The sequence below is a fragment of the Pseudorasbora parva genome, chromosome 22 (assembly GCF_024679245.1).
Source record: "Pseudorasbora parva isolate DD20220531a chromosome 22, ASM2467924v1, whole genome shotgun sequence".
NCBI classification, from domain to species: Eukaryota; Metazoa; Chordata; class Actinopteri; order Cypriniformes; family Gobionidae; genus Pseudorasbora; species Pseudorasbora parva.
Genome location: NC_090193.1, coordinates 7,462,031 through 7,487,817, shown reverse-complemented (window position 1 = coordinate 7,487,817; position 25,787 = coordinate 7,462,031). Strand labels below are relative to the sequence as shown.

Sequence of the window (25,787 nt, the reverse complement as noted above, 5' to 3'; positions counted from 1 at the left end):
AACAACAACAACAACAACAACAAAAAAAAAAAAAAAAACAGAAAGAAAGAAATAACATTTACGAGATAATGCTGCAAACTCTACAGGAAACCTCCTCATTTGGTCCACTATTATATTAGAGGTTACTCTTATAATTGAGATGATATTTGAGATATAACTTTTATTAAATTGGAAGAAAAGACTCGCACTCGCCACTTGAACTGAGGTGCTACAGCAATCTGTAGCGTTTTAACGACACATTTAAGAGTGTCAAATACAACCCAGGCTCATTGGAAATACGTTACTCTGCCTACATTTTTGCAACACCCTAATTATTTACCTCCAGGTACGTTTACCTGCACTTTTGGGGTAAAACGTCCACCGGAGGCGCTGAGTGGTAATATTTTTTTCTCCATTCCAGATGTGCAACATGACACCATGACTGATCTCACAGAATTAATATTTATAGCATAATTTTATATTTTGGAGTAACTAACTCCTACCCTAAACCTACCAACTCTCAACAATATAAAACACATAACAGCAACAGGCAAATAAATGTACAGTCACGTGTATTTATTTCAAAAACTGACCAAAAAACTGTATAAAAGTATTAGCTCATGTTGCATTCCAAGTCTTCTGAAGTCATACGATGTCTTCATGTGAAGAACAGAGTTGATCTTAATGTTTTAGTCGCTGAAATGATGATCGCGCTCCTTTGCGAACAGAACACACACACACTCGTTCATTCATATTTCTGATGATACACAACAATCAATCACATTCAAATGAAACACAACAAGTTGAATGACGCGATCGGTCACGAGACACACGAGAGCCAATGGCATTTTACAATCGAAGCTGACGTAATGACGCAATTGGTCACAAGACACACGACAGCCAATGCTGTCAAAGCTGACGTGACGTTTCTTCCGGCAGCAATATTTGAAATTTATTATTAATCTTTGGCGGATGGATTCGGCGTTACTGATCGCTTTTGGGGATTTTCTTCACACAAATCAATCGTTTGGCCTCGGAACACTTGGGATATTTGTACTTTCTGAATAAATTATGTATGCAGTCGTATCTGCCTGTTATGTCCTGTTTTTTATAATACTCGAATGGGTAGGTTTAGGGAAGAGTTTGAGTTACGTGTTCAAAATGTGTCTGAATATGTGTGTGTGTCCACAAGGTAAATGGATTTATAAACATACTAAATTATGTTTTTTTTTTTTTATTAAAAAATGCAGAATGTTTTTTGTGATGGGTAGGTTTAGGGGCTGTGTGTGTGTGATGGGTAGGTTTAGGGGCTGTGTGTGTGTGTGTGATGGGTAGGTTAAGGGCTAGGGGCAGTATAAGGGGATAGAATGAAACGGCGTTGATAAACACGCTAAAAAGCGATTATGCGTCTTGATAGCACGCCAAAATGGCATACGAATTGGTCATTCGTCATATATTCGTAGTACATAAGTGTCATATATACGCCATTTCATGAGATCAGTCTGTGAATGGAGAAAAAAATATTACCACTTAGCGCCTCCGGTGGATGTTTCACCCAAAAAGTGCAGGTAAACGTACCTGGAGGTACATAATTAGGGTGTTGCAAAAATGTAGACAGAGTCACGGATTTCCAATGAGCCTGGGTTGGTCAAATACCATAAAAAAAACAAAAACAAATGCTGTTAAAGGATTAATTCACTTTAAAATGAAAATGACCTCATGATTTACTCACCCTCAAGCCATTCTAGGTGTATATGACATTCTTCTTTTTGAAAAGCACAATTACTAATAAATATCCTGACGCTTCCACACTTTATAATGGCAGTAAACCGGGCTCACATGTTTGAAGCTCAAAAAAGTGCATCTATCCAAGTTCAAATGATACGTCGCGCCAGTTATGCTTTTTTTGTAATCATGTTATTTGTTTATATATCAACATGAAACTTGATCTGAATAAGAACCAGTTTATGGGTTCCCAACTCAAGTGCATGTATGTTGACTAAATGTAGAATGATTTGGCATCTCACAAACATGCACACACAAAAGGTAAGAATGATGAAAAAAGTGAGGGGTGGAAGAAGATACGAGCGGGCGAGATGGGCATTGCAAGAGCAGGACAGCTTGACATGAATTAAATCAAGTGGACACAATGTTGACAGACAACATGTAAGGCAAGAGAAAGATAGACAGACAATTGCGAGTGAAAGAAGAGTAAGAGGCTGGAATCCGGTGGAAAGGTGAGGAAACCGAATAAGAGTAGAGGAAGAGAGACAGACGTTCCTCCTGAGTCGATGTGTCTTTGTCTGAGACAGGACTACCTGTGGCACTGATCAGAGGTTATCTGACATAACTCACATTGATAAGTGAGTATGTGTGTGTCAGGGAGGCTGGAAGCGAAATAAAGGAAGTGGGGGAAACTGATGGTGGAAAAGGGAAGCAGCCAAACCTCTGGTGGTAGGTGCAGCATTTAATGCATGAATAGTCATATGGAGTCAGCCAGTCGCTAAACCTGACTACAATTAATAAATTGTATTTTTTTGGGAAGTCAGTATGCACCAGGAAGGTCTAAAATAACTGTACAGTATATTATCAGATATTCTTTAGTATATAAACTGAATGGATTATTATAAAATAGCAAAACAGAAACATATAGAAACAAATATGTTAACCAATGGAATTTGTTGAACCCTTACAGGTCTACACAGTTTTGGGGCCCTTTAGAAATAGACAGGCTTTGAAATGTGTGCTGTTTTTTAGTTGCTTTTAAACACATTAATGGCAAATGGTTCATTACACTATATTCAGCACAAAATGGGCTGCCATTATAGGTGAGAAACATGTATGTGCAAGCTTGTATTTTTGAAAGACTAACATTTATGCATGGTTTTTGAAAAAAAAATAAAAAAAAATAATAATAATAATTCAAGAAATTGAAATAAGGCCACAAAACAAACAATAGATATGTGTCTACAAGACTTTGGACTAATGAGTGATGCTGCCTAGAGTTTTTTCTTTAAACTGACGTGAGAATCATTGTGCATTGTGCATATGGGTATATGGTGGTCATAAAGGGATGGACATGGTCAGAAACAATGCTCAGGTAGGCCGTGGCATTTAAACGATGCCCATTTGGCACTAAGGGGCCTAAAGTTTGCCAAGAAAACATCCCCACACCATTACACCACCACCACCAGCCTGCACAGTGGTAACAAGGCATGATGGATCCATGTTCTCATTCTGTTTACGCCAAAATTCTGACTCTACCATCTGAATGTCTCAACAGAAATCGAGACTCATCAGACAAGGCAACATTTTTCCAGTCTTCAACTGTCCAATTTTGGTGAGCTTGTGCAAATTGTAGCCTCTTTTTCTTATTTGTAGTGGAGATGAGTGGTACCCTCATGGATGGGGTCTTCTGCTGTTGTAGCCCATCCGCCTCAAGGTTGTGTGTTGTGGCTTCACAAATGCTTTGCTGCAAACCTCGGTTGTAACGAGTGGTTATTTCAGTCAAAGTTGCTCTTCTATCAGCTTGAATCAGTCAGCCCATTCTCCTCTGACCTCTGGCATCAACAAGGCATTTTCCCCCACAGGACTGCCGCATACTGGATGTTTTTCACTTTTCACACCATTCTTTGTAAACCCTAGAAATGGTTGTGCGTGAAAATCCCAGTAACTGAGCAGACTGTGAAATACTCAGACCAGCCCGTCTGGCACCAACAACCATGCCACGCTTAAAATTGCTGAAATCACCTTTCTTTCTCATTCTGGCATTCAGATTAGAGTTCAGGAGATTGTCTTGACCAGGACCACACCCCTAAATTGTGATTGGTTGATTAGATATTTGCATTAATGAGAAATTGAACAGGTGTTCCTAATAATCATTTAGGTGAGTGTATTTAGAATATAGTTAACAATATAAAGTGAGAGCCAAATGTACATTACAAAGGCCTATTATAGTTGATATTATCAAAGTATTTGACATTGCTATTTTAATAATGTCTTTGAAAAAGTATCATGCTCAAAAAATACAGTAATATTATAACATTGAACACAGTGAATTACACTGAAACAACTTTTTTACAGTGACATTGTTAAACAAATAACTGAATAATTGGTAATGATGAATGTTATAATTAAAATATATAGGGTTTAAAGCAACATTTATCAATGTAATTATGATTTCAAAGAGTATAGGGTGAATTCAGGTGGATTTTCCACCAGTGATTTCAATGACAAACATTTTCAGAATCAATTGATTTGGTAACTATCCGATACACACAATAGTCAAATACCATGTCTATGAGGCAATTATACAGTGTGTTTTGGTTAATTTATGAGACTGGCTCCAGTACTGCGTGTAATGCATGATCACGCTGCATAATGTATATTCTATGTCATCGATCACATCTGTATATAATATATGTCACGATTATAGGCTATTGTCTTCTTTCTTTGCTTCTTATTTATTAAATCCATTCAATTGGCTAATGAAACATTGATTAAACATATGATCCAATTTATACAAAACCAAATTCACTTTAAAGAAAGGCTTACTACAAAACAAAACTTAATGAAGTGGCCAAAATCATGTCTGACCCACTCCATGTCTTCTGAAATGTTTTCCATTGTATGATGTGTTCTTTCACTTTCTGTTCACTTTTCATTATCGACATAGACAACGTGAAAAAAAAAAAAAAAAAAAACTTTAGGATATATTTTTACACATAAATATGAAACAAAAATAGTTTTATATAAATAAGTAATGGCTACAACAAGTAAAATAAATAAATAAAATAAAACACAATGTGAAGGCACTGGTGCCTTTGCTGACCGCAGAGAGTTAATGTGTACTTTTTTCTTTGAAAACAAAATCTTATTGACCCTAAACTTTCAAAACGCAGTGTATATTAAAGATTTTTGTTGTGTAGCACTTACAGTATTAGCAACATTTACCACAACTGTATATTCTTGTTTTTTGTTAAATGACACAAACTGAAGTTAGCTTCATTATATATCAGTCAGACAGTCATATCCTGTGAAAGTGGGCAGTTATTGGCTAAAAGTAGATTTTGTCATTTGGCAAAGGTCTACATAGAAATAGCAATTGACAGTTGTATTTTTAGATTTGGGTACTGGGACCCATGTGTTTTTGTAAAGCTGCAACAGTTCTGCAAACCGTTTTTGGCTCTGTTTACCTGGCATAGAGCTGCCATCACGTCTGCACCTGTGTGTTTAAGCGCAGAGAATTAAACTTAGAGTTTTACTCCCTTTTTTGCCTGCGCGTGTGTGAGGCCGGGCTGAGAGTTAACCTCTCAGATGGGAATGATTTATGTGTCGTCATTGTTCAGAACTGTGATCACACCTGCATGAGTGCCGGAGAGACACAATACTGACAGGGGGAGGGGGGAGACCGAGTTAAATGCTCAGCTTTTCTTCTTCAAAACATCAGGGGCCTTAAGTCTGTCTGTTCACTGCAGAAAATAACTTTCTTGTTCAGTATGTTGTCTTGTTTTACTTGTTAAATGTTTTACGTTAACGTTTAAGGGTTAAAATAAAAACACAATTCAGTATGTTTACTGAAATCTATCCTGTCTCATTATTTAAATACATTATGTTTGTAATTATTTTAAATATTATTAACTATATGTCTCAACGTGACCGTAATATAATAAATTACTAATTTAGATAATAGATTAATTACAAAAAAGAGACCCACTTGATATTAGGTGGCCTTGTCTACTATGTACTTACATTTAAATTAACTACAATGCTCTTATTGTGTACAAACATGTTTTTACATGTGCACTTACATTTAAAATATACCAGCATTTAAGTACATTTTCTCGTACACACTTGACACTTCCCTTACATCTAACCCTACCCTTAAACTTACCCACACCACCACCCACACCTGTCCCTAACTTTACCCGTATCCCAACTCAATATCAGCAAAAGTGTTTTGCAATACAACTCATAATCATACTGCAAAACAATTCATTATTCATTACAGTGATTTTCTGGAGTGAAAATTGACACCCCATCTTCTATAAACTTCATAAAACTCATCAGAAAAGTTCTGACCATCATTCGGGCAGGGTCCGCTTCAACATGCTTGTACTAGTGGATAAAGGCAAGATGACAACATAAGCTACAACTGTAATTAAACTAAACTATACATATTCTGACTTCATGCAGAATATATTCTCTGGCTCTGCAGACATCATTGTCCTACTCCGATTCGAACATTTGAGGCTTTACTGACCGTTTCTATCAGTTTCAGTGCAGAGATTATCCTGTTTTGTTGCCGGAGCATGAGCTCTTGAAGCTCTTCTTTAAAGGATTGCCCCTTGCACTCACATAGACACTCGGCTCGGTGGACATCAGAGATGTATTTTACATCCTGTTAAAAGGGGCATAATAGTCCTCTTTAAGTTCAGTGAATAATTAAAATCCCTTTACTTCATGAAAAAAAAATATGCATGACACTTTTAAGATCATTTTCAAGTTTAATGTCTAAATGTAGTGGTCAGTATTTTACAGGAAAAGTTTTTGCAAGTTTGATCTAAGTACCTTAAAAAAGCTTCTGTCCATTTGCAGCTCATGTCAAGTGGTTATTTGGCCTTTATCTTCAGATGCTTGTCTAGTCTTTCTCAGAGAGAAGCTTAACCTTGGCCCACTCTCTCTTTTTTATTTGGATATTCCCCTCTGGTAACATTCTAGCGATTTTGCATTTACGCTGTACCTGCCCTACAGTGTGAGCTCAGGTAATATAGCAGTTTCCCGCTGTCTCAGAGAGACCGTTTATTTTATTTTGTCTTCCTGAGCTGTAGCAATTCTTGGTACAATAAACCCAGGGATGCTGATATTTTCAGCACAGTGATCTGAATGTGTTCTTTGAACATTTAATAGACAAAACAGTTAATGCAAATTTTATGCGCAGCCAGTAGATCTGCCAAAGAGATCCTGAATTGCTGTGAGCTTTTTGTCCAACCCACAATGCACCTCTTCTGTTGTTACCAAAAACAGCAAGACAACAAAACAAATAAACGGTTTATGAGACATGAGTGTTGCATTCTTAAGTACATGTATTAGTAAATGTGTTTTAGATAGAGTGAGGCAGAAAAAAGAGAACAAAAATAGATTGATTTAAAGGAGCACTGCCCTTTAATATTGGTTTGAAAGTCAGTTTTAACAATTATTTCTCTAAATCTGGTTTATATATATATATATATATATATATATATATATATATATATATATATATATATATATATATATATATATATATATATATATATATATATAGCCAGGCCTTACGTAATGGTCACGCCGAACGTGGGTGGCAGTACCGCCCCATTTTTTTTTTTAAATGCGGAGAAGGAGAAAAACCATGGGCATTCGATAACATTTTCTTAGTTGATCGTTGGGAGAATTAACCACGAAAACACCCGCTCTGAGGGGACTGACGTTGCCGGGATGCGCAGTTAGTTGCCTCTGCGCTAACTTGGCCAGCAGGATTCACCGCCACCGATATTAACCAGGGACGGATGCGCTTTAAGTGGCAGATCATTTGAGTCATGGCCGTGCTGCAGCCTACTTACACACGCCAAACGTGGGACCATTTTGATTTAAAAAAAAAAACAAAACAAAAAAAACAAAGGCATTAGATTAATCGATAACAAATTAACGTGATCGAAGAAATTCTTAACGATCAATTATGGAAGGTCGATTAATCAAGCCCATCCTGCCACCATGCTTCACCGTAGGGATGGTATTGGTCAGGTGGTGAGCGGTGCCTGGTTTCCTCCAGACATGATGCTTGCCATTCAGGCCAAAGAACGTAAGGATTGTTGAAATTGTATTGTATGTTGAATGACATATTTATTATTTAAATTATCATTGTTGTACCTGTGTTGTTACAAAAAGGGTTTGTATTAGTCTTTGAACGTTCGCTTTGTAAACGAGGGGGCGGTATTTCCAGTGATTTGATTTTGTATTGGGGGTCTACTAGAACAGGTTTAAAAAACACTTTTTTTATTACTTATTTTACATTTTTGTAGCTCCTCACTTCCCATTTTGTCAGTAACGCTCTGCTTAGTTCCTGTCTCTATGAAGCCCCTCATTCTAAAAAGCACGATGTGCTCCGATTGGTCAGCTGGACCAGTGTGTTGTGATTGGTCAGCCGCTTTGAGCATCTCTTGGATATGTCCAACCCTTACCATTGTTACGGTATAAATACACAGGATAACGTGGGTAATGTGGAACTGGTGAAGGTAATGCATCTCTATGTAGACTAACAAGGGTTACTATGGAAACAATCAGATCAACCATGGAAACAAAAGGAACATGAAGTGAAACATGACAATAGGAACAGTCCTTGAACACAAAACACACCAAACACATGGGAAATCGTGACAACCATAGCTGTGAGTTTCAACACACATGCAACACAACCAGGCCTTGCCCCCTTTATTTTAGGAATTGTATAAATATGGAATATGGTGACAACTCAAGAATAACTCAGAGACGTTGTATCTACTGATATTCAGAAGAACTCCCTTTGGATTGGACTCCAAAAAATGAGAGAGAGAGAGAGAGAGAGAGAGAGAGAGAGAGAGAGAGAGAGAGAGAGAGAGAGAGAGAGAGAGAGAGAGAGAGAGAGAGAGAGAGAGAGAGAGAGAGAGAGAGAGAGAGAGAGAGAGAGAGAGAGAGAGAGAGAGAGAGAGAGAATGGTTCCTCTTTTAAAGTTCTCTGTCTTTCGAAGTTTTCCGAAGTCATACAATAGCTTTGTGTGAGGAAAAATTCAAAACAATCTATCATCAGAAACTTTTCTTAAAAGTTTTCTTAAAAAGTGATTTGTTTCTCACCCATATGACTGTAGAATGATTTGGAGACTCTGAATATGGTGCACAAGTTGTAGCGACCACTTTTATGAAACTTCTACTGTTTGTCTTTTTCTTTTTTGTTTTCCTTGTGGAGCTTGATCGTCTCTGGTAACTACAAGCATTATCTCGTTTTGTGTTCTGTAGAAGAAACAAAATAAGAAAGTAATATAGGTCTGGAACAACAGGAGGGTGAGTGGGTGAACTGTTAACATTTTCAAGCTATTCAACATTAATTGCTCTTATGAAACAGTGTTACAACTCACTGCTCTTTACACTTACTCGCTGCTCCGTTCCTTCGTTGAAATTGTTCTTTTAGTTCTTTACCTCGACAACTGACCTCTTCTGTCCCTCAGCTCTCCTCGTGTGCGTCAGACGTGTTTGAAGATGGTCACGGTCCTCGACTGTGAGTCAGGCACCGGCTGCTGCCTCAGATGGTTCGAGTCGCTCCCTCTGGCGCTCTGCAACAATCCCAAGATGCCGAGCCCTGTTGTTATGTGTCCTGGTGGTACACGGGCGCTATGATTCATTCTCACAAACAATAACGCAGCTTTCAGGCATGCCGATGAGTAAATCTGAGAAATGAGCATCTAGAGAGAGAGAGCGAGAGAGAAAAAACTGTAGTTTGTGAAGGAGTAGGAGTGGGTAGTCATGTATTGATTAAGTCTAATGTGAAAACAGTGCACAGGTCCACCTGACTGCAGAGAGAGAAATGCCTGACTAATTGACTGAGACAATGCAAATTATTTGTGGCTGTTTGGGAACATCAAGATTGATGGCTTCTTTGCTTGTGGATTTAATCGACTTGCTTTTACTGTTCTCTTCTGTCATAATACAGGAAAAGAGAGAGAGAGGGAGAGAGACTCTCTTCACTCGTAGAGGGCAGACCGCCACAGACTGTTACGTTGGTTGAAATTGGAATAAAAAAAAGTATGTGTAATAATGAATAAAAGGGTAAATTAAGAAGAAGAAAAAAAAGTTCAGCAACATAGCTGTTATATCAATGTTAATGTAAAACATAACATGACATAAACATATTACCCCACTCATTTACAAATCGCGATAAGCATGTTTTCATGTAAAATGCGATATATCGTGCAGCCCTTCTCTTCATCACGGCTCCTGTTAGTGGGTGGAATATATTAGACAGCAAGTGAACATTTTGTCCTCAAAGTTGATGTGTTAGAAGCAGGAAAAATAGGCAAGCCAAAGATTTGAACGAGTTTGACAAGGACCAAATTGTGATGGCTAGACGACTGGGTCAGAGCATCTCCAAAACTGCAGCTCTTGTGGGGTGTTCCCGGTCTGTAATGGTCAGTATCTATCAAAAGTGGTCCAAGGAAGAAACAGTGGTGAACCGGCTACAGGGTCATGGTCTGAAGAATCACATTTTCTTTTACATCAGGTGGATGGCCAAGGGTTGCTTACCTGGGGAACACATGGCACCAGGATGCACTATGGGAAGAAGGCAAGCCGACAGAGGCAGTGTGATGCTTTGGGCAATGTTCTGCTGGGAAACCTTGGGACCTGCCATCCATCTGGATGTTTCCTTGTACATTTACCACAAGCATTGTTGCAGACAGACCATGTACACGCCAGCAGCCATATCACCCTGTAGCCCAAGACTGGTTTCCCACTGAAGCTAAGCAGGGCTGAACCTGGTCAGTACCTGGATGGGAGACCAACTGGGAAAACCAGGTAGCTGGTTAGTGAGGCCAGCAGGGGGCGCTCACCCTGTGGTCTGTGTGGGTCCTAACACCCCAGATAGTGATGGGCACACTATACTGACAAAGAGCACCGTCTTTCAGATGAGACGTTAAACCAAGGTCCTGACTCTCTGTGGTCATTAAAAATCCCAGGATGTCTTTCGGAAAAAGAGTAGGGGTGTAACCCCGGCATCCTGGCCAAATTTGCCCATTGGTTTCTGTCCATCATGGCCTCCTAATAATCCCCATATCCTGATTGGCTTCATCACTCGGTCTCCTCTCCACCAATCAGCTGGTGTGTGGTGGGCGTTCTGGCGCAATATGGCTGCCGTCGCATCATCCAGGTGGATGCTGCACATTGGTGGTGGTTGAGGAGATTTCCCCCTTCTATGTAAAGCGCTTTGAGTGCCTTGAAAAGCGCTATATAAATCGAACGCATTATTATTATTATTATTACCTTTTCATGGAAGCGGTATTCCTTGATGGCTTTGGCCTTTTTCTACAGGATAATGCGCCCTGCCACAAAAATGGTTCAGGAGTGGTTTGAGGATGTGTAGAATTGGTCTCCCAATCTCTTCACCAAATCTCAATCCAATTGAGCATCTGTGGGATGTGCTGAACAAACAAGTCCAATCCATGGAGTCCCCACCTCACAACTTACAGGTCTTACAGATATAGAATCTACTGTTAACTTATTGGTTCCAAATACCACAGCTCACCTTCAGGGGTCTCGTGGAGTCCATGCCTCGATGTTATGACACCAAACGTGGGACCTACACAATATTAAGAAGGTGGTTGTAATGTTATGCCTGAGCAGTGTATATACACTGCAGTTCAAAAGTTCGGAATTGGTAAGATTTTTTATGTTTTTAAAATAAGTATCTTCTGCTCACTAAGGTTTCATTTATTTATTTTAAAAACAAAAGAGATTAAATTTGTTTTTCGTTTGTTACTCCTCTAGTTACTGTAATAAATAATAACACTTTTTTTTAACAATAATTAAAATAAAATACGTATTCACAGGCTTTGGTCGATACTTTGTGAAAGTACCTTTGGCACCAATTCAATCAGCTCTGTTCAATCAGTTCAGTCAGGTCTGGGCTCTGGCTGTGTCACTCAAGGACATTCACAGAGTTGTCCCATAGCCAGGTCTCAACGTAACAAAATAAATAAATCCCACTGGCCCCTGGGGCCAGTAGATCAGAGTTTTGCTGGCCCCTTCTATTTTTTTATTGGCCCTGAAAGAAATATAAGGAAAACTTTTACATTAGGCTGTATGTATTGTATACATTAGGATTAATCAATAAAGCAAATGGAGTTGATGAATTCACTCAATTCACTTTCACTTTACTTTATTGTCACACAACCATATACACAAATGCAGTAGTGGTGCAGTAGAGGGCAGTTCCGTGCAACATAGTCATGACGAGACGCATGACAATTACAGCAAACATCACATACATCTGATGCACAGTAACATTAAACAATATACAATAAATAATATACGCAGTGTGAGCGATGTTATATACAATGCAATATACTTAACAATATGCATTAGATTTAACTAAATAAGAATTAAGAGCTAGAGAGCGGAGACATGCAAAAATAACCAAATTGTCATTGTAACATATATGTATACATACATGTGTGTGTGTGTGTGTGTGTGTGTGTGTGTGTGTGTGTGTGTGTGTGTATATAAACAAAAAGAAACAAAAAGATCAATAAAACAAAAGATAAACAATTAACAAAGCTACACATTATTTTGGCTTCATTTAGCTGTAGTCACGTGACATAGGTGTTTTGAATCACGCTTTGGATCGTTTGACTCGAAACATCCTGAACTTCGGGTTGCGCAAAGCTTCAGAACTACAGTTTTGTGTCCCTGACGTGCACATGACACAGAAAGTATAATTTACTCGTCTTGTCTCGGTCTGTTTTGGAGCGTGTATGCTGCCTTTGGAATGACACCCATATTCACTCATAACACAAGTCAAGTACTCGCACTTTGGATCTATCATTTATGAGCAAAGTTACGGTGATATATTAGCTAGCTGTTGAGTAACTTAACTTCGACATGCTACATCGGTAAGTTACTGAGAGCCAATGTCTTCATCATTCTTCTTGAGAAGAGCGACCGTTTTCTCGTAGGCAGCATAGGGGAGCTCACTCTTAACGATATGGTAAGCAGTGTTTATTAACTTCACCATAGGCTGGATTCTCTTGAAGTTCTCTTTCTCTTATCAGCCTTATAGTTCTTTGCCATTTTAATACGTAATAATAAAAAATGAAGTAACATTGACACTCTTCACGCCACTGGGTATAACCCTTGTTTTGCCTTTGCGGATGGCCAATCACTGGCCCACACATTTTACTATTTTACTGACCCCGGGCCATCGTGCCATATCTTATGTCGAGCCCTGCCCAAAGCCACTCCTTTGTTATCTTGGCTGTATGCCTAGGGTCGTTGTCCTGTTGGAAGATGAAGTCCAGAGTTCTCTTGAGCAGGTTTTATCATGGAGGGTCTGTACTTTGCTGCATTCATCTTTTCCTCAATCATGACTGGTCCCCCAGTGCCTGCTGCTGAAAAACATCCCCACAGCATGATGCTGCCACCATGCTTCACCGTAGGGATAGTATTGGCCAGGTGATAAGTGGTGCCTGGTTTCCTCCAGACATGATACTTGCAATTCAGGCCTAAGAGCTTAATCTTTTGTTTCATCAAACACAATAATAACCAGGTGTTTCTCGTGATCTGAGAGTCCTTCAGGTGCCTTTTGGCAAACTCCAGGCGGAGGAGGGGCTTCTGTCTGGCCACTCTACCATACAAGCCTGATTGGTGGAGTGCTGCAGTGATGGTTGTTCTTCTGGAAGGTTCTTTTCTCTCCACAGAGTAATGCTGCGGCTCTATCAGAAATGACCATCGGGTTCTTGGTCACCTCCCTGACTAAGGCCCTTCTCCCCGATCGCTCAGTTTGGCTGGGTGGCCAGCTCTAGGAAGAATTGTGTTTTTTCCAGACTTCCAATATATATATATATTTCTACTTAGCCCCAGGGTATTTGTAACTTGCGTTTGCAATATCTTGTATGTTGCTTGTTCACTCTAGCAAGATTACAGTTTTACTCTAGCAAGATTACAGATTACCTCAAGAAAAACGTAGCTAAATGTAAGCAGGTTATTAAAAACAACTTACAATTGGACTGTATCACGATTCATGACACTTACCAATCGTCCGTTCACCATTATCGTGTGTATCGGTGTATGTGGGCGGGAGGGTGCGTACTGCGTAGCGAGCTCAAAGCTAACTCTAGTTGCCGATGCAGGAGCTGCTCACGCTGTTGTGCTTTCATATTTGCCGCGTTTGTAGCGCACAACTGATCCGCAGCTGTATACCATAAGCACAGCATTTATTCATTATTTTTATTTAAAATGTACAAGTTGTTAGGCTATTGAACATGACTTGTCATCATTGAAATTCTCTTGTATACACTCTTTCATTGATGACATGTTTAAAAGCACTATTATAATATAACTAACATTTTATTCAATTCCTTTTTTCCAGTTCCTTTATATTTATAGCCTTTTGATTTATATATTAAGTTGGTCACGCAACGCAAGTGGCAAAACATTTGAACATACATTATAGTCAATGTTAAAAATCACACATTACAATATAAAAAATATTGTCTTTTACTTTGTAAATCTTTCTTTTTTTTTTCAAGAAATCCAGCAGGTCAGAAAAGAACTTTGTTTTTCCACCTCCAAAAAGAAAGGAAGAAGGACAAGTCCTATCTATTATGTTTTCTTATTTAGCTAAATGCCAGGTATGATGTTGTTTTTCTTGCTTTACCCGAGGCAAAAAGCCTCATAATGACTTTGAAACAGAATAGAATTATAAACTATATTCACATCATATGCGTCTGTGGTTAAAGCTGCTGTCTGTAAATTTTTTTGTGTTCAAGAATTACAAAAATTATATAATGAGAATGTACAACATGAATCCATTTTCCAAACCGTGTTTTTTTCTTACCCTGAATCATTATGGTACACTTATAATAAGTGTTTATATTGGGACTATTTCAGGTCAGACTGGTAGGTACCGCTGCGGAGGTGCACAGTCACTGCGTGATTCGCCATAGACATAAACAGAGAGAAGTAGCTCCGGCTGTAATGTTCTTCCGCAAGATGCATGCAGTTCTGTTTATTAACCACTAGAGTGCAAAAAGTTATGGACTGCAGCTTTAAATTACTAGATTTTCGTGTCAATACATGTTTATTTTAATAAACAAAGGAAGTATGTGTGAAATTGGCCTCACTTGCAGCAGCAATTTAATGCTCTGAAAGCTGCCACAGTTGCAACGAGACGGTGCGGTGCATAATCACAACAACTCTTTGTACTTTGTAGTTCTGTAAACTTTAGATTTTTTGGCTATTTTTGGTAGGTTTTTTTGATAAATCAACTTTCATTCATCTAGAATGCTAGCCTTGCTTCGTCATACTCAGATTTTAGTCAGAATATGAGTCTGATACTGCTCCATTGGGCTGTGATTATGGGGAGTGTTTAAACCGAACCAGGAAAGAAAATGCCTCTGCACTCAATTGGATAGACCTACAACCAATCAGAGCAACGAAGTAAGTGACAAGCGACGCATAGCTGTCAACAGAACTCACGCACACACGCTGGATGAAGTAGAAGAAGATAATGGCCCTCGTTTATCAAAAGTGCGTATACCAAATTTCCAGCATACGCCTGGCGTACACCCAAAACCACTGTGACTTTAAGATTTATCAATATGGACGTTGGCGTATGGTACGCTCAAATCCTACGCCAGCTCAGGAGGTGGTGTACGGACGTTTGAGTTAGTGCGAAAATGCGCAGAAAAACAATTCCTAACACCACAAAACGCACTGACAAAGATATTCTATATGACCCACTGTAAAAAACAACAACAACAACATAGTAATTATAAACTTCTGTGTTTATTTTTGTGCAACATAGGCTTCAATGTTTAATTTTTATGTGACTATACCAAAGCATTTGATTTGAAGGCATATGTATTCCTACAGTTGCGAGCCTGTTATTGCGAGCCTACCTGACGTTTCAGGCTTAGGCCCGGCAGCTGCACATGGACTGGGACTGAAAATAATTCAGCCTGACACATTTTTTTAAATGATATTTTTTCTTCTTTTAAATAATAATAATAAAATAAATAATAATGACATTCTCCTTCTAAATAACAATAAGCATAATTAATAATAAAAATCATACTACTAATAATAATAATAATAAGAAGAAGAAGAATCTTACAAATTGTCATGCAATTATTAATGTGGATGAATGGTAGGCTACTCCACATCACATCATCATCATATCGTACACCCCAATACATGTGCTGTGATACGAAATTAAATGCTAATTGTTTTAAAATGTGCTGTAAAATAATGAATTGTGATGGTAATTTATCATCCAAACAGCTTTAATTTATAAAACAATTTAATTTTTTTCCATCTGGTGATGGTCTCGATCTCCACGCCGGAGAAGTTTCGCTTCTTTGCCGTCTTCTGTTTGTCCATGGCGTAAAATGAGGGCGTGGAGGAGGCGGAGACTTGAATATATAGGGGCGTGTTATTCTAATGACGATCGTTTTCAGCAGTGGCATTTATCAAGGGCAGGTATTGCGTACACCTGGATTGCAGAGGTGTGCACAGCTTCATAAATCAGGCGGTGAGAGGAGTGTAAGCATAATCTTACGCCAACATATACGCCCGTTTCTACACAAGATTGATAAATGAGGGCCAACGAGTGTAAACGATCTTTACCGGTGCTGTACAAAGAATTTAAGGGTACACGAAGTACTTATCAACACGATCATCATTTTGGAGAGAAATAGTAAAGGTGAATGCATATACGAAAAACTGAATTCAATCCAAACGCTGTTTGGTGCTGTAAATGATTACGTTACCGTTGATCATGTGTCCATAATCGTATAAAGCCCGCCCAGACATTTTGATTGGTCCGATCAGCTCTGGTTCGACAATAGATCAAGTCCAGACCGAACTTCCCTCAAATGTTGTGGGTGGGGCTCAGTTCGGCTGGCATCCAGACTACAAGAATGCATTAAATTGATAAAAGATGTATATGTACTTCAGTTCATGTATTTATTTATTTTTTTATTGGTTTGTGAAAATGTTTCCTTAAAACTAATAACATCAATTAAATATTGTAATACTGTTCGTGGATGGAAGGAAGGAGGCGGGAACCGGCGAACGATCAAAAACATTTATTAACTCAAAATAAATAAACAAAACGAAAGTAAAACCGCGGACAGCCCCTCACGGACGACTGCCCGCAAACACACACAAAATAAAACGTGGGCAGCCCCTCACGGACGACTGCCCACAAACACAAACAAAACATAACATAACATAAAATCCAGGCCTGGTCCTCTCTCGTCTTCCGCTGTCCTTGCTCCTCCTTATATGCTCCCGTCACATGGCCGCGAGACGAGACCGGTGTGCCACGCAGCTGGCACTCGTGAACGTTAATCACCGGCCCGCTCTCGCGGTCCCTCGCCCCGCTGCTTGCCACACCACAAATATTAAATTGATAAAGAACCTGAACCATTCAATTCCTCACTCTACAAAATGCTGGGTTAAAAACAACCCAAGTTGGGTTGGAAATAGACAAACCCAGACATTGGGTTGTTTGAACCCTAGTAAATGGACCCATTCAAACAACCCAATTTCTGGGTTTGTCCATTTTCAACCCAACCTGGGTTGTTTTTTAACCCAGCATTTTTTAGAGTGCTTATAATTCCCATCTCCAGTGTTGAAGCACAAGTACCAGAGATCTCAAAAGGTGTATATTTAGGAAGATTTTAATTTATCTGTTTTTGGAAGTTTGACCCTGTGCCATTAACAGCATTAAGCATGCGGATATTTTGATGTAAAAGTTAAAATACTCGACTCCAACCTGACTTTATGTGTGACATTTTGTTTTAATCTCATTACATAAGTGCAATATTTCCCTTCTGCTGCATTATACAGTAAGACAATAAAGAGAGTGATATTGTCGCATAATCATATTTCACTGGTGTAGATCATAACCCCAGAGGAATAAGATTTACATTCATGAATATTATCAGTGGAGGTTACAACAGCTTCTTTTTTTTTTTTTTAACAAATAGGTCCAGCATATTTAAATATGAGGAGAAGAAACATACAAATTTTCTCAATATCAAGAATAACATATCTAGTTTGTGATGTTTGTGATAGAATAATGTTCTTTGATACGAGAAACAAATAAAAAAATTCAAGAATAGGCATCTCTCTCCATCTCTCTGTTAGTTCTTATCAGTTTCTTTGTAGTGATTGTGATCTAGTCAGCCCCGAGACACTTTTTAATGTCACCCAGCTCTCTTTTAATCCTGCGTTCTTTCTGTTTCTCTGATCTGTGTGCAGTTTGGGGAGTTGTACTGTATGTGTGTATTCTGAACTGCTCATATGCTTCTTTTGTGTATCTCCTTACTGATCTTTGTGTATGCGTGCTGTGGCATGTGTGTGGTTTCTCAAAGCTCTTGACAGCCCATTTACAAATCCAAACTTCAGTCAGATAAGATCTTTAATACCAGGTGTCTTCTCTCTCCCATGACACCTCCCCACAGGCCACCGCAACGCAGCGTGCCTTTGAATTATTAATAACTAGGAGATGCCAGGCGGCCTTGATCAGCCCTCTAATAATGTTGATTTTCCAAAAAGTTTCACCGCCAATGCGATTATTGAGATGATTAATGTGACAACCGCTTGGTGGTAGACGTCATATTAGTTCGAGGAGAACTAACACCGGGGTCTGATTCTCCCGCTCTCTCACCGTCTGATCTGAGAGGAGAGTTTGAAGGAAGCAATAATTCCAAAGGATCGAAGACATGACGTTTCTTGTAAATTAGCAGTGTGATCCAGCACACACAAACACGCGTCTTCAAACGTTTCGAGCATCTTACCGTTGGCACTATGGGTACCAATAGTGGGTTAATTCTACAGCATGATTAGTTTAGAAAACCTAAAGTATATTGATGTGTGTGCTTGAGACAGAGTGATAGAGAGAGAATGTGAAAATATATCCCTATGTTTGAATCCATCATCCTTGATTTTGTCACATTTAAGCTAAACAGTCAAGAATATCTTAAACCAGGGATGTCCAATCCTTCTCCTCGAGGGCCACAGTCCTGCAGAGATTATCTCCAATCCATTATCTCCAAGCAATTTTAGGTCTTCGGGATTATTAAACATTTTCAGGCAAGCATGTTGGGACAGGTTGAACCTAAACTCAGTAGGACGTTAGTCCTTCAGAAGCAGGATTAGAGCACCAGCTAGGCCAAGGTAGAAGAACCAGCTGAACACCAGCTTTGCCCATCTAGAAGACAAAGCACCAGCTTGGCCAGGGAAGTTAGCATCTTGACTAAATGTATTTATAGGTAAACGCCAGCTTAATGAGGCCTTTTAAACTTGGGGTGTCCAGTCTTACTTTTGGTGGGCCATTAAACACACCATGCCATTAGGATTACACATTCAGGCAAATTTGTTGAGGCAGGTTGGAGCTACACTTTGCAGGACATGTGCCCTCAAGGACCAATTAAACTAGTCTATTCCAACCTAGTTCAAATTACTTTAGGTTGGCTTGAGTTGTTGCTGTTTTTCCTTATCAGGCTAACTAAGGGCATTTTCAGACCTGTAGATAATTTCTTTGGTCTGAAACAGGCTTAATAATGCTTAATAATTTGTTATAATGTTGCATTTTCATCTTGGTTTGGTTCGCTTTCACAAGGCAATATTTCGAAGCATACCAAATTTGGTTAAATCGTACCTGTTTTTGTTCAACCAAGTCATCCATCAAGATGGATCTACCTTTTTGCTTTATGGGCTTATTGTGGCTTTTTCTGTAGCTGTCGTGACACACGCAAATGCTTAAATCTTTCCCCGCCAGCGTTTAAAAAAAAAGTTGCCAGCCACCGCCAGGGTTTTTGACAATTTTCACCAAAATTTAATAGCCCATAGAATATTTTGAGCAACATTTTGAACAAAAAGCTGAGAAAATCAAATTTTTGTGAAAGACTGTTTCCAGATCAGATTCAGAGCGATGATCATAGGCGTCGCTAGGCCCTTTTTAGGGGGGCTTCAGCCCCCCTAAACTTATGCCTCAGCCCCCCTAAAAAATATGTGATTATCCTTTAAAACATATGAAACTGGCGGCAGGCTTCGGCTTCGTCCCGTTTTTTAGTCTGTCTCTCCAATCCGCAGCGCCAGCGGGTCTGAGCAGAGCGCAGCGCACGTCAGAAGCAGAGGTGTGTGTGTGTGTGTGTGTAAATCTGAGCGTCATTGGTCTGTCACCGCTCGTCAATGTCAAAATATTTGATAAAACCAATCAAATCAGAGTAGGCGGGCTTTATGGTCACACCGAAACTGCTGAGGCTGAGCGCAAATTTTAGCAGAGCAACTCGACGTCAAGTAAAATAAATGCAGCTAAATTAAACATTCATGTTTGACAGCTTCTGCTTTAAGTCAGAAATGTTAATCAAAAGAAAAAAATATTTAGGCAAATTAATAAACTTGTTGTGTCTAATTTTTAGACATTTTTAACTGAAAATATGCCAATGTGATTCATAATGTAGGCCTTAACGAACAGAAAATATTAACAAAGCCATTTTCATCAGATTAGGCGTAAGTTTAATAATGAATGTGTATATATTGTAAATTAATATAATTCTATTTGTAACATTCAGTAAATTAATAAAACATCAGCTTTTTCAGCCTGTGTTGGGCATAAGATTAGTAGCCTAATGAATGTTCATACTGTGATTTTAATAAACTTAAAACTTTGATAAACAGTAAATTAACGTGTCTAAGAAAATTATTCATGAAACATAAATATCAGTATGTTAATATTGTAAACCATATGTTCACTTTATTCACTGACGAAAACGGAAAAAAACAGTCAAAGCTCAGCGTTATGAAGAGACAGGGCAAGATAAAAACAGAGAAAACGAGAGATGTGGAGATAAGACAAATAATTTACTGCCCAGTGACATGGTTTTCAAGCTATTGTTATCACATTTTTTGGCCTTCAGAACATCTTAAAATGCTCATATGTAGATCATAGAAATCAAAATTTTCTCGGGGGACCATGTTGGAACCCCCTAACATTTGGGATCTTGGTTATTATAAACCTGCCTACATTATTTGGTATGATAATTGCATGTACAGTATGGCCATGCATTAAGGTATTAATATTTGCTTTATAAGTAATGATAAACAGCCAATATCTTCTGGGTATGCATGTTTGTAAGCTATTAGTTAATAGCGCAATTTGGACCCTAAACTAAATAGTGTTACCATTTTTTCTACAGACCTACCCTCACTGGGGGCTGAGCCCCCCTAAAATAAAAATCCTAGAAACGCCCCTGGCGATGATCAAACACAGATGGAGTAGATCGAGTCCATCAACACCCCTAATGCTTACACAGTCCTATAGCTCATCCTGGGTCCACATTTCATTCAGTAACATTAGGCAGTTTTGATTCATATGCTGTTTAATGAGGATGATCACGTTATTTTTAATATTCAAATGATTACATGCGATCGCTCGTTTCACTGCGTCTTTCTCACGTGTGTTTTGATCAGGAGATTCAGTACTCATTCAGAAGATGCGCAATAGCGCCCCCTAGTGCCCGGCAGTGAAAACACGGAAACACGGAAAATTCCGTTATTGGCCTGGAAGCGTTTTCTCACAAATAACGGAAATTTCCGTGTTTGGCGGGGAAAGAGTTAAGCATCGTTTCCATTAAAATTACCCAAAACAATTTGTCCCAGGAACTTTTTTCCCAAGAAATATATGTGATTCCGTTTGGTTTGTTGTTCCGTTGGGTCGAATTGCTTTCTCACCTCGTTCAGGCGATCTCAGAGAGATTGATTTGATGTGGTTCCGAATGTGATTTATATATTCCAAAACGAACCGAACTAAGAGAGAAAACGCACCAGGTTCCAAAGCAAGCAATCCAACTGAGGTGTGAAAACGCCTTAAAAGATTAATATAGTATAAACTGTAGTTCTGCACTTAGTATACACATTCATTTATATCTTCAACATGAACATCAGGGTCGGTGGCTTGTTAATGAACATAATTTCCATTCATCTTTGTGGTCTGTTCTGTGTAATTCAGGGATGATTATAAATGGTGTGGAGGGAAGCTGTGGAAGCACCCCAAGAGTGAACCGCAAATTTATCGTAATTATCTGTAAAATTTGGGAGCCGTGTTTCTGGAGACTCCACATCAGAGCAGATGGCTGAGGGGGCTCGGATAATGTATTACAGAGAGACAGGGGAGACATGGGAAGGAGCCGAGAGAATCTGGGCTGTTTTCATGGGAAGAAAAGAGCGAGTGTGAGCGATTTCAGTAGCAGAGATAGTCTTGAGCAGGCAGTGTAACATCTGTACTGTGGCATAGTGTGTGGTGTTGACTCCTAACATATTTCATCTCCACACACGGCTCTACACGCTTTACGAATCTACTCTTCCTCGCTCCCAGGAGACCAAACCAGACAAGAGACATCTGGAGGTAGCAGCTCCAGCTATGTGCTAAGCTGTAATAGACTTACAGTTGTATTATAGGTGTAAGAATTGGCTGTGTGTCATGAATGAATGAATTCTACCTGCGTACATGCAATAAATGCCTTTTAAGTGAATTCTCAGTGCTGCGCTTCTGATGAAAGTAAAATGCGAAGGTGTTGGTATTTATTAGAGCGCAATGCTGCATAGTTAACTTTGCAAACAGCAGGTGTCCAGGTTTAAATAGTTTCAGAGCAAGTCTAACTTAGGATGAAAGAAAAATAAGGCATGTTTTGTCAAGCTGTTCAGTTGTAAGGTCAGTTTTTAGGAATGATCATTTAACATGAATGGATAATTCACCTTCAGTTTTCTTAGAAATGTGAAATGGGCTGAAAGCAAGTGAAATGACATATTTGTGGTTGGTTGTAGCCATTATGTAGCAACTTTGCTAAACAGCTTTCCTGTAGCTCAACCAGTAGAGCATGGCGCTAGCAACGCCAAGGTCATGGGTTCAATTCCCAGGGAAAGCAAGAACTGACAATAATGTAAAATGTGTACCTTGAATGCAATGTAAGTCGCTTTGGATAAAAGCGTCTGCCAAATGCTTAAATCTAAATCTAAATCTAAATCTAACTTGCTAGCAATATATGGTAACAGTTTAGAATACTATTATGTCATTAATGAATAACTACACAGGAATAAATGTAAAACTCTAGTAACTAACAAAATCCATCCACCAAAGGCAAGTTGAGGAACCCAAATGCAGTGTATTACTACAAAATGAAACTAAGACTTGACTTGACCGAAAACACTCACCAAACAGCAGGTTAAAATGTTAATACCAGACAAGGCGTGCGTCTCCATCAGCTCCCTGGTTCAGTAGTCAGGGCACTTATTAGGACACAAGTCAATGGGATGACTCCCTGTTTAGTGCCCTGACTACTGAACAAGGGAGCTGATTGAGACGCACCCAAGGACACATGGCAAAAATGAGGGCTTAAATACACAAGAACTAATGACAAGACAAGGGACACCTGTGAACAATGATTAAACAATGAACCAATCACAACATGACACAAGAACACATGAGGGATATGGGAATCACATGACAAACCAGGAAACAAAGACGGTGAACATGACAAAATAAGAACACGAGACTTTAACAATCCCCAAACACACTGTGACAGTAACTGATATTAACAAACAAAAAACTCTGATTAATGATTTAATTATATTGTGTTTGTTTCTAGTTGGACGGTAAAGTGTTCAACCTCCTTTTTTTATTCTGGTCTCTGGTTTTATATATTTTTCCCTACTCCTCCCGAACCAAGAAATGGTCCAGTCTTGTGTTGGAAGTGCAACAATTAGTAAAATATTAACCCACATAATTATCTTATTCAAAACTTAAAAATAATAATAAAAAAAAAAACGTACAATGGCTTCAATCAATATTAGGGAGTTATCGTGATTTTCACTTTAGAATACTGATCCAAATGATCAGTAATGCTTTCTGAAGGATTTGGTAATACTTGAGTCATAACAAGATATTTCTTTTACAATTCATTATACATTATTCACATTAATTATGAACCTGTACATAGTTGCTCTTAGTACCTCTCGGGGAGGTAAGAAAAAATTGTAACTACACTCTAAATAATGCTGTTTTTTGTTTTGTTTTTTTTTACCCAAAATGCTGGGATAAGACTGTTGGGTAATTTTTGTTGGTTTATTTGATCACATTTTAAACACCATTGGGTAGTTTCACATTTCCAGTCGTTGGGTTAAACCTGCTGGGTCGCAATGCTTGTTTGATTCTACCCAGCGCTTGGTTGTTTCACGTGCTTCCCACCTTGATTCGTTTAAATTTGCTCCCAAACGGTCATTTTGAAAGGACAATGCAAAAGGCAAAGCCACTGGTTGCAGATGTTTTAACATAAGTTCATATATTTTCATTAATAATCATTTTAATTAGCATAATTCTAGTTTTTTTTTTCTTTGCGGCAACAATTCTTAAGCTTACATGACGTTAAGATGACAAAAGTTTTACCTCAGAATCCGATGCAATGTACTGACTCGTGTTAGTTTAGGTAGGCATGTGAGACGATAGATTAATACAGTTTGTAAATTACACAAAACCATGATCCCCTTACGAAAATTAAATATGGTTGTATGTAGGGATGTCACAAGTACCGGTACTTCGGTACCATGTAAGTTACATACTGAAATGTTCAAAATGTGACGATAGTAATTGTATAGCATCGACTCATAGACTATATTCGGTCCCGCAGCTGCGTCCAGTCGCGTCACCCAGGGCTCCAGACTGTAGCCGAATATATGCGAGTGTCTGTGTATATTAAATACTATTTAAATATTACTCTTCCATGTTTTGCGTCTCTGTGTGAATGACGGGGGCGCGTGTCATATCATGAACAGAGACTCAAAAGTCACGGCAACCCGGCAATCAAAATAAAAGTTTGATTTAAATGTGAATAAATTGACAGAATATATTAGGTTTGTAGTTGTCATTGTTGCCAATTTTAACACATTTGTGTGTTGCACCATTTGTCAAGCAATACAAATGATTGCTTTAACAGTCTAAACATGCATTCTTCATTTGTTCTTTCTTGGTTGTCTAGTTTTACAGTAGGCTAATGCACAGGAGATTTTTTTTAAAACAACCCAGCAAGAATAACCCAGAATAGCAAATCCATTAATGGTAAAAATTGACTACATTTTGGGTTTTCTCAACAGCCCAGCCTGCTGGGTTAAAATGCCACTGGGTTAATTTAACCCACCTTGTGTTCTGTCCAATATTTACCCAGCGCTGGGTTGCCAATTGGGTTGTTTTTAACACAGCCATTTTTAGAGTGTAATAGGGAACTACCACATTAAACTGCATATTTATTTCTAATTCGTAGTCTTGTTAGTCAAGATCAGTTAAGTGTTACACATTTGTCCCTGTGTTATTCACTGATGACGGAACAGTATTCTAAAGTATTACCTAGTTTACAATACACTGTGTTTTTATACAACAAAGCTCATTTAAAACACGTCTGAGAAATAATTAGTTTGTTTATTCACACTGATGTGTATTTTGTGTTCTAGAACCTTTAGGAAAGAACCCATGACTTGGAAATGCTTTTCAAACTGCACAGCTCTATTGGCGTGTAAATTCCGCACTGGCGCTAGCACACATTAGTAATGTAGCACAGCGTGGCTACTTTTCATGAAGTTTGGAGTTGTTAAACACATTGTCTTGAAGCCAGAGCTATTCTGACAGCTTTATCAATATTCTCTCTCATCAGTGCATTCAGCTGGCAAACCCCCACCGAAGGGCGAAGAGATGCCTGACCAGCTCATTAAAAAGTTCGGAGGGTGCGGCCAGCCAGCGAAGTCAGGGAAGGGAGGGTGGCCCGCTGCGGCTCCGGAGCAATCTGACCTCTAGGGATGGGAGAGATCAGCTCACTAGGGAAAAACTTGAACCTGAAGTTGGCATCACGTATTTACACCCTGTCAGAGAGCTGATGAGGGATCATCCTCATCACAATAAAGGGGAACAATAACTAAAATGAGAGAGAATAAGGAGAATTTTAATGAAAGAGAGGGAACACATGTAGAGTG

General features: G+C 38.9%; 1 protein-coding gene and 1 non-coding gene across 3 annotated transcripts in view; both read left to right on the top strand.

The window, feature by feature from the left end:
• Positions 1-25,787, top strand: part of fhit (fragile histidine triad diadenosine triphosphatase) — a 536,398-nt gene that overhangs the window by 275,372 nt on the left and 235,239 nt on the right. The gene's annotated exons all lie outside the window — the stretch shown is intronic.
• trnaa-agc (transfer RNA alanine (anticodon AGC)) lies at positions 22,622-22,696 on the top strand. The gene has a single exon. It is a non-coding gene; the product is annotated as a tRNA-Ala (tRNA).